The sequence below is a fragment of the Sinocyclocheilus grahami genome, unplaced genomic scaffold (genome assembly GCF_001515645.1).
Source record: "Sinocyclocheilus grahami isolate Dianchi unplaced genomic scaffold, SAMN03320097.WGS_v1.1 scaffold1080.1, whole genome shotgun sequence".
NCBI classification, from domain to species: Eukaryota; Metazoa; Chordata; class Actinopteri; order Cypriniformes; family Cyprinidae; genus Sinocyclocheilus; species Sinocyclocheilus grahami.
In genome coordinates, this window is record NW_015506259.1 from 280,941 (window position 1) to 291,845 (window position 10,905).

The following is a 10,905-nucleotide window of genomic DNA, read 5'->3' on the forward strand; positions in this document are numbered from 1 at the left end:
CACACACACACACACACACACACACACACTCACGCACACACACACACTCACGCACACACACACTCACGCACACACACACTCACACACAAACACACGCACACACACACACACCGGCTTCAAAAGTATCTATTCACTTATAAATGTGTGAAAATTAATGAAAAACAAGCATCAGTATCTGCAGAATTTATCTTCATTAACATCACTCTAATGCAGGGTTATTATGGTTTACTAAAACTAACATTAAAACTATATAATATAAATTCTATATAATGTATATGTAAGGGATAATCAACGGTTTACCGTGCATTAAAGTATTTTAAATGCACGACGTGGAGGCCAAGAACCAGGTGGTTGCCTCCACAAAGTATAAGCGGTATAGTATAAGCGGAAGGTATAAGCGGGATAATGCATGGCTAGCAACCGGCCTCCACGTCGTGAATAAAAAATCATTTAATGCACAGCAAGCCGTGCATGATCCCTTACATATACAATAGTTCTTTCTGGTGCTCGAATCTGATTGGCTGATAAGAGTGCGATGTAATTGTATCACTCCGCTTGCGGTACACTTCTTACAGCGAGTGTCATGGCGGATGCCCAAATCCAGTATCATTTTATAAATATTACTGTTTTTGTGTCACGGAATGCAGTTTTAAGAGGTTTTCAGGCAAGAATGTACTTGTTTTTAGTTCAAATATGCAGATTGTTAATAAAGATAACGTCTATTTGAAAGTTTGAGTTGACATCTTCGAACATGTGAGCTCCAGATGTTCTGCGCTCATGAAGCCGCCCGAGAGCGCCTCACCTCAGCCACATCTTCTGGAATTTACCGCTGGCTCTGATGTCTCTGTAGAGGTTACACATGAGCTGTAATTTGTTTTGGGTAAATCTAACGAGCAGTCTTTGATCTCATTAATCTATTATTTGTTCCAGAGAAGATAGTTTTGGCAAAATCTCATGTTTATGTAAATTCAATGTTGTATATCAGAGCGCTGCCTTTGTACTTATGACTGAATTGCCAAGCAACTTTTTTGAAGGCTGTTGTTGTTATAGTTTATTAAATATTATTATTCAATAAATTATTCAATCTGACCACGCCCCAAGTCACGCCCCCAGCACTTATTATTAAAAATATATTTTTTAGCACATTCAATTATATCTTATATTGTAATAAAACATACTATTGTCCTGTAAAAAATAAAAAGCAGCATTTAATAATCATGATAACAATATAATACAATATATTATAATAAAGTACTATAATATATTATAGTAAAGTATATAGAATTGTTATTATTATTAAAGTACCTGCCAAAAGCATTACAATTATTAATGATTTTGAGATAAATATCTTCTGCGTATCAAGGCTGAATTTATTTGATCAAAATAAAGTAAAAAAAAACAACAAAAAAAACCAATATTGTGAAATATTACAAATTTTAAAAAAAGTTTTAAATTTTAATATATTATAAAATGTAATGTTATTCCTGTGATGCAAAGCAGAAATTTCTATTTTTTTTTAGAAATCATTACAATTTATTTGACTCTCAAGAAACATTTCTGATTATTATCAATGTTGAAAACAATTTTGTGTGGAAATGGTGATACACTATTTTCCAGGATTTGTTTGAGAAATATAAAGTTTAATGAACAGCATTTATTTGCATTTATCAAAAACATTAATTACATTTGTTAATGCATTTATTAAATAGAAATCATTTTAAATGTCTTCACTCACTTTTGATCACTTTCATGCATGATGAATAAAATTATTAATTTTAGCTTACAACTGTCAGTAATCTGGTGTAAATGGGTGAGCTGTTTAAGCCCACTGTATAAAAATGCTTGAATGTGGACATGTCTGAACGGTTTAGGTTTTATTTAAAAACTGAACACATCCTTAAAATGACGCAAATTAATGAATATGCTTCTTTCCCACTGCTGTAGCACATACTAGTTATATGTTTGCATAGCATTGCATAGATGCATAGTTTCTTAAAATGTTTTTCGCCCTATTTAACATCTGTTTTTATAATGTAAATTCCATCACACATTTAAGTTTTACTTTTTAAATTTTTTATTTTTATTTTTATATACTAGGCTATATTCTACTTAATACTTTTACTAATATGTTATTAGGATATCGCTACTTTTACTCAAGTGCTTGATGTGTGTACTTTTTCCACCACTGCTGTGGTTACCAAGCATTTGTTAGATAAATACCTGAGTTTGAGTTGACATCTTCGAACATGTGAGCTCCAGATGTTCTGCGCTCATGAAGCCGCCCGAGAGCGCCTCACCTCAGCCACATCTTCTGGAATTTACCGCTGGCTCTGATGTCTCTGTAGAGGTTACACATGAGCTGTAATTTGTTTTGGGTAAATCTAACGAGCAGTCTTTGATCTCATTAATCTATTATTTGTTCCAGAGAAGATAGTTTTGGCAAAATCTCATGTTTATGTAAATTCAATGTTGTATATCAGAGCGCTGCCTTTGTACTTATGACTGAATTGCCAAGCAACTTTTTTGAAGGCTGTTGTTGTTATAGTTTATTAAATATTATTATTCAATAAATGATTCAATCTGACCACGCCCCAAGTCACGCCCCCAGCACTTATTATTAAAAATATATTTTTTAGCACATTCAATTATATCTTATATTGTAATAAAACATACTATTGTCCTGTAAAAAATAAAAAGCAGCATTTAATAATCATGATAACAATATAATACAATATATTATAATAAAGTACTATAATATATTATAGTAAAGTATATAGAATTGTTATTATTATTAAAGTACCTGCCAAAAGCATTACAATTATTAATGATTTTGAAATAAATATCTTCTGCGTATCAAGGCTGAATTTATTTGATCAAAATAAAGTAAAAAAAAACAACAAAAAAAACCAATATTGTGAAATATTACAAATTTTAAAAAAAGTTTTAAATTTTAATATATTATAAAATGTAATGTTATTCCTGTGATGCAAAGCAGAAATTTCTATTTTTTTTTAGAAATCATTACAATTTATTTGACTCTCAAGAAACATTTCTGATTATTATTAATGTTGAAAACAATTTTGCTGCTTAATATTTTGTGTGGAAATGGTGATACACTTTATTTTTCAGGATTTTTTTGATAAATATAAAGTTTAATGAACAGTATTTATTTGCATTGATCAAATATATTAATCAAATTTGTTAATGCATTTATTAAATAGAAATAATTTTAAATGTCTTTACTCACTTTTTATCACTTTCATGAATGATGAATACAATTATTAATTTCTCTCACTTTTTTAAAATCTTATACAAATGTTTGAGTGGTCTCATTGTTTCCACAAAAGTATTAAGCAGCAAAACTGTTTTCAGCATTGATAATAATCAGAAATGTTTCTTGAGCAGCAAATCAGCATATTGATTTCTGAAGGATCATGTGACTCTGAAACTTCTCTTTGTAAACAACAGATTTATAAATGTTTATAATGATGAATGTTGCGTTCCCAAATGCAAAAATTAAAGCGGCTCAAACCAAGCTCAGCTAGGAGTGAATCAAAACTAAAAACAGTACTGTAACAGCAGACATGTACAGCCTATTATATAATTACATCACAACCGTTGCAAATTTTATGACAGCACTAGCAATCTCAAATTCTCACCACCATTCATAGAAAGTCACCGGGTCGAGTAACACGTTTCAGCGCTGATTCTACTCTCGTTTGGCGCTTTTAATAATATTTATGAACGCTTTGAACTGTCCTGCAGATGCCGCCTCGAGAAAATCTTTTCACAGTTTATTTGGGTAATAGCTTAAGGCCATTTGCGCGATTTCAATCATCATGCAGTAACCAACCCCCCCACGGATCTACGCGAACCACATGGGTCGTCCCTCGGAGGTTGGAAAATACGGAAATCCGAAAAATCACATCCCTGCTTGATGCAGCGAACAAATGCACCGAGCAGCAAAATCCCCCTTAACAAATGAAAGGATATTAATGTTATGATAAAGATATCGCTTTCCTCATCCGACATTCAAACTAATGTTTATTGTTAATACGAGACCGATCTGAAGAATGAATGCTGTATCAGATGCAGGTAATAACACTCGCTCAGTCCATCTCTCTCTCATAATACTCTACATAATACAGCGAGCTTTTACTGCAGTAATACAATAAGCTTTTAATGAAGCAACTCAACGTTCCTTCGTTACTAGTTCTAAAGTGATGTTTTGGAATTAGTAAGGGAGGCTTGGGCTCAGCCGTTAAACTGTCAAACTTTGATTTGAATCCGTGGCAGAAGGAAGTAGTTTGCACAAAAGAGGGCTTTTAAAGACACTCTATTGTAATTTTCTTTATGTATTTACACACTCATGCCGTCAAACTGTTGTATGATTGCATGATATGGCTGTATATCGGCACGCTATGATTACCTACGGCCGAATTACAGCCATGCCGATATACAGCCATATCTCACGTCTACTCATGTGATATTGCTTATATATATATATATATATATATATGACAACAGAATTACTAAAACTTTAACTAGAATTAAAATGAAAACCGAAAATATAAAAATAAAAACTGATTCAAAATAATACATTATAATAGTATCTTAATGATACTTAAATAACACTGGTCTTTTTTCTTAATGATTTTTCTCAAGTATATTTCAAACCTCAAACTTCATATCTTTTGTTTGTAAAGTGTGTTTATGCGTCTTTCTTTACAATAAATAACACACTTTAATATTTTATATGTCATACTGTGACATTTGAGCATTAAAAATACTGCTGTGACTGTATTCAGAGGCCATATATTGTGAAAGCAATATGAAAGAAACGGCCTTTCCATCCTGCAGGTGCCTAACATGGCCGCTGTCGATCTGTGTGTGTGTGTGTGTGTGTGTGTGTGTGTGTGTGTGTGAGAGATCAGCTGAATCAATACCGCGGTGCTGCATTCAAGGTGAAACCAAATCAAACTGTGATGAGGAACACAGCAGACGCTCAACACAATACACACACACACACACACACACACACACACACACACACACACACACAAAGACGTAACTAAAGCACACACACATAATTCACAACTGTACACCCTTCAAAGCAGTACACACAGTTGACAAATAAAAGAATAAAAATAGGAAAAGGTCAAGTATTTTAAAAATAACTCAGAAATAAAATTATATTAAAACATCTTAAATTAAATTTTTAATATTATATTATAATAACTATTTATAACCATTTCATAAATTTTTATTTTTATTTAATTATATTATTTAAAAATGTTAATTTACTGATTATTTTATAGTTACTTATACCAGAACAATATATTTCTATTTTAAAATATAGTAACACACACACACACACAAAGACGTAACTAAAGCACACACACATAAATCACAACTGTACACCCTTCAAAGCAGTACACACAGTTGACAAATAAAAGAATAAAAATAGGAAAAGGTCAAGTATTTTAAAAATAACTCAGAAATAAAATTATATTAAAACATCTTAAATTAAATTTTTAATATTATATTATAATAACTATTTATAACCATTTCATAAATTTTTATTTTTATTTAATTATATTATTTAAAAATGTTAATTTACTGATTATTTTATAGTTACTTATACCAGAACAATATATTTCTATTTTAAAATATAGTAATATAACATAAGCTACAATTATTATAAAACAAATACATTATTTTACAATCATGTAATAATAAACACTTATTTTTATTATATAATTTTAAAATATAAAAAAGGTTTTGATTGAATTCTGAAATAATTAATTTATATTATTACTTTCATTTATTAAATTTTAATGTATTATATATTATATATTATTACTATATTTTATTTATTCATTTATGTTATTTTAATATAAAATAAAATAATTCTAAATACAAATATATAAATACATACATTTACGGTTAAATTAAATAAATGAGTACTTCATTGTACCAGTACAATACATTCATTTTTAATGTATTGCATTATATATTACATTTTAATGTAAAATAATACAATTATTTATTATAATACAATTATAATATAATATTAAAGCATAAATTTAGTTTTTTTTGTTAATAACTACTAAAATAAATAATTCCATTATATAATTGTATACATGTAAAGAATAAACAGTAATATCACTTTTATATACTGAGATATATATATTATAATAAGCAAGTTTTGTTCATAACAGAAGATAGTTTAAAATACACCTGCTTCAAAAGTATCTATTCACTTATAAATGTGTGAAAATTAATGAAAAACAAGCATCAGTATCTGCAGAATTGATCTTCATTAACATCACTCTAATGCACGGTTATTATGGTTGACTAAAACTAACATTAAATAACTATTATAAACTATTATTTCTTTATTTTGCTTGATGTTTTTATAGCTTTTTCTGGTGCATTTAATCCAATCGCATGATTATTGTCATCTGTCAGTGTTTATAAGTCGGGCTGTTTTCACAATAACATTACTGAGCACATACTGCCATCATTGTGACTCCTGCCATTATAATAGGAGAAAATGGCTCTGACGATCAGCCGTTTTGTAATATTTCACGTCGGATGCAATAAGCGACAGAACAAACGTCTTCGGGATGGATTACGCCGTCTCTGGTTATTGATTTATGAACAGTATCGACAGCGTATCTTTAATACCGGCCGATCTATCGTAATGTCATTGCAAAATCAGCTAAAAAGGCCGGATGACTGCGCCGTTCCTCCGCGTATTTCCATCTGAAAAACGGCCGTATCGGGGCGGACAGATAATAAAATTATCAAAGAGGAGAAAGCATCAATTAGACGGAGAGAGGGAGATGGAGAACAATGAGAAAGATGCAGCAGACGCTCCTTCACGCTGGGAAACGGATCAATAGCATCATGCGCTGCGACTCGCTCCGGCGTTCCTGCGCCAGCCGCTCCGACATCATGGATTATCAGCTCCCATGATGCACTGCCTGCTCCGCCGGCCCATTGATCACCGATACGCAGGCAGGTAACATTTGATAGCAGGGGATTGTGGGAAAGGATTGATCTCTGCTGCCCTACAATGCAGGAGCAAGAAATCCCATGCTAGGAAATAAATGCTGTTTTTGCTCTGCGCTTTACGCCCAAACAAAAGCAAAGGCTCTGTTTTGTCGATTCAGGTTCAGTCGTTCTGTATTCCTGACTGGGAATCTGTTTGTCCCGAGGAGTCTTAAAACAGAAAAAGAAGGACGTGGAGCAGAATTTACTTCTAGGTGGTTACTAGGCAGTTGATAGGGTACTCTGGGTGGTTGCTAGGTGCAAATACTCAGTTTTGGTCTTTCTGTATTCCTAACCAAAAATCTATTCATCCCGAGGACTCTTAAAACTAAAGATGAAGGAGCACTTCTAGGTGGTTGCTAGGGCAGTCTGGGTGGTTGCTAAGGTGCTGCTAGGCAGTTGCTAGGGTTTTATGGGTGGTGCAAATGCTAGGTTTTGTCAATTTAGTTTTGGTCTTTCTGTATTCCTGACCTGATTCCTGGTTGCTAGGGTATTTTGAGTGGTTGCTAGGATATCCTGGGTGGTTGCTAAGCGGTTGCTAGTGTGTTACGGGTGTTGCTAGGTGCAAATGCTCAGTTTTGGTCTTTCTGTATTCCTGACCGAGAATCTATTCATCCCGAGGAGTCTTAAAGCTAAAGATGAAGGATCACTTCTAGGTGGTTGCTAGGGCAGTCTGGGTGGTTGCTAAGGTGTTGCTAGGCAGTTGCTTGGGTTTAATGGGTGTTGCTAGGTGCAAATGCTCCGTTTTGTAAATTCAGCTTCAGTCTTTCTGTATTCCTGACCAAGAATCTATTTGTCCCTAGGATTCTAGGTGGTTGCTAGGGTACTCTGGGTGGTTGCTAAGGTGTTGCTAGGCAGTTGCTAGGGTGTTATGGGTGTTGCAAATGCTCTATTTTGTCAATTCCGTTTTGGTCTTCTGTTTTCCTGACTGAGAATCTATTGCTAGGGCATTGCTAGGCGGTTGTTAGGTTGTTTTATTATTATATAATTATATTATTTTAAAATATGAATTTACTGCTTAATGAAATAATTACTATAGCTATTTATTATTTATAGTTATCATAGTTTCTTATACCAATGCAATATATTTATATATTAAAATGTTTAACTGTATAATATAAAATACAATTATTATAATAATAATATATATAATTTTGTGATTACATCATACATCATTATTTTATTATGATATAATTATATAATTTTTAAAAAGATATAAATTTACTGTTTAATGAAATAATTACTTCATAGTTACATATACCAGCGCGATACATTTATATATTTAAAATATTACAACTGTACAATATAAAATATTTCATTTTTTTAATATAACACAATTATATTATTATACTAAAATTTAAATTTAAATAAATATATTTTGTTAAATATTTTAAAGTATAAATTTATTGTTTAATGAAATAATAAATGCTTCATAGTTATTTATACCAGTATATTTATTAAAGTGCCCCTATTATGGGTAATGAAAGGTTCATATTTTGGTTTTGGGAGTCCCCAACAACATGTTGACATGCATGCAAGGTCAAAAAACACTTTCATTGTCTTATAATATGCATTTATTTTTACCTTACTTGCTCAACGACTCCCAAACGATTCGCCCAACGATTAATTTTTCCAAACCTCTCCTTTGCGTGACGCTAATCTGCGGTGATGCGTCCGATTGGTCTCATTTTAATTTCATCTCGCCTGTAATGCCTGATAAAGCAGCGTTTGTGAGCACAGTGCTGCTTTGTGTACAGCATTACTGGGGAAACCACTATTTTACCTCCAAAAGCGGCACCTAGTGGCAAAGAATGAATTTGCATTTTCATTCAGACCAACAAGTGGGCGGGCAATATGCTAATGTTTCATGTTGACTTCAACATGAAAGGGCTTGGGATTCGTTTTAAAAACGACTTGTTTCAATGATTCAGAGTCGACTCTTTCTTTTGAGAGACAATAACTATACACAGTGCACTTTCAGATTTAAAACTTTGCAGAATGTTTTTATTCACTTAGAGCGGTTACATGCTGCATGAAAGGTAATTTTCAAATCCATTAATTTTTTTTTTTATAATATAACTGTATAATTTGCTGTATAACTTTATAAGTTGCTAGGGTACTTCGAGTGGTTGCTAAGGTATCCTGGGTGGTTGCCTTGGTCAATCTAAGCCCATGAGATTTTGGGAGACTTGATTGCCCATTTTAGGAAAGCAGTAAGTCTCATCAGTTAGAAAACATAAAGGGGTCAGAGTCAGAAGAGTCTGAAGGTCTTGTGAAGCGTCCAGCGAGTGCAAACGCAATTTATTAGTGAGGAGGAAGAGGACGTGACCTTCTCCAGCCCTCGCTTCTGAAGGTTAAACCCATTTCGATACTTTAAAACATACACACACATGATCCAAAGCTCATATCTGGAGATTCCTAATCAACTACAGCGAGAGAACAACCGAGAATACAGAGCAGATTACAACCTTACAACCACACACACACTCGCGCACAAACAAACAAACACACACACACACACACATGCATGCATGCATACAAAAAATAATCAAATAAAAGCTTAAACTTTTTCACAGAACCTTGCAAAAGCAGCACAACGGTGAGGGAAAAGCTGCTCCCTGTATTGTGTGTCATCAGAGGCGTCATGCCCATTCAAAGTGAGGCACGTGCCCCCTCCGATTTTTGAGCCTGAGATTTTGAATGCAGTTTCCAAAAGACAAAAATAGCAGAATAATATTTTTTATATTTTATACAATCAGTGGCGTTGTGCAGTGCGGCACAGCATCGGCTGCTAAATTAAAATCTGCGCTCGCACTTTGGCTGGCGCTGAGTTAGTTTTGCAGCTGCATATTGTAACCAATCACACGCGATTCTGTTGAGCTTATGAATGCAATGACCAATCAGAGGCGTTCAGATGAATCATCGCGGAAATGTTTTGTTCAATGCACGCGTTCGCTGAAGGAATTCTGCTCTCTGATGATTCTCTCATCAGAAACAACGAAGTGCAGATGTACAGACGATGTAAGTAGGATACTTATTTCACAGTGTAAACAGCTTCAGTGATTATAACGAGAGTTTTTGAGAGTGCTTAAAATGTTCTTTGATAACGCTTTCTGCACAATGAGTCAGCCGTATTAAAAATATTTTATGGCATGACACTCATATCTGGTACTTAAGTAAAAGGACGGGTTTTTATGCGTAGTTAATAGATTACACTAGGCTACTTTGCCCATCGCCCATTATAGATCAACTAACATAAAAGGTGCAAAATGCATCTACTTACACATATTTGAGAATCAAGATATTTCATGATATAGTTAACACGTTTGGGAATATTTCGAATAAAAAGGAAAAAATAAATCAAATATAAGCCTATATCAGTTATACTTATATATGTATATACACAGTGCCGTGAAAAGGTGTTTGCACCCTTCCTGATTTTTTTATTTTTTGCATATTTGTCACACATAAAAGATTCAGATCATCAAACAAATTTTAATATTACACAAAGATAATGCAAGTAAATACAAAATGCAGTTTTTAAATGATGATTTCATTTATTAAGGTTAAAAAACTGTCCAAACCTACCTGGCCCTACGTGAAAAATGTATATATATATATGGCTGCTGTGTGTCATGACGAGCACTACAGACTTTTAATATATTTAAAAAAAACATACTTTCAAAGAACTTTAATTTTGTAAGTTACCTGTATTTGTTTAAGATGAATAATAATGTAATGATACTAATAATAACAAAATAAAATAATAATAATTTAGAATATTAGATGCATTATATACACGCCTTCATACAATTATACATATAATAAAATATATATTTCGATATTTCG

The 10,905-nt window shown here is 32.6% G+C and overlaps 1 protein-coding gene across 1 annotated transcript in view; it reads right to left on the bottom strand.

Annotated features, from left to right (window-relative positions):
• The window catches only part of LOC107566519 (WD repeat-containing protein 7), a gene marked incomplete at its 5' end in the record, with an annotated part of 88,915 nt that overhangs the window by 13,111 nt on the left and 64,899 nt on the right, over positions 1-10,905 (bottom strand). The gene's annotated exons all lie outside the window — the stretch shown is intronic.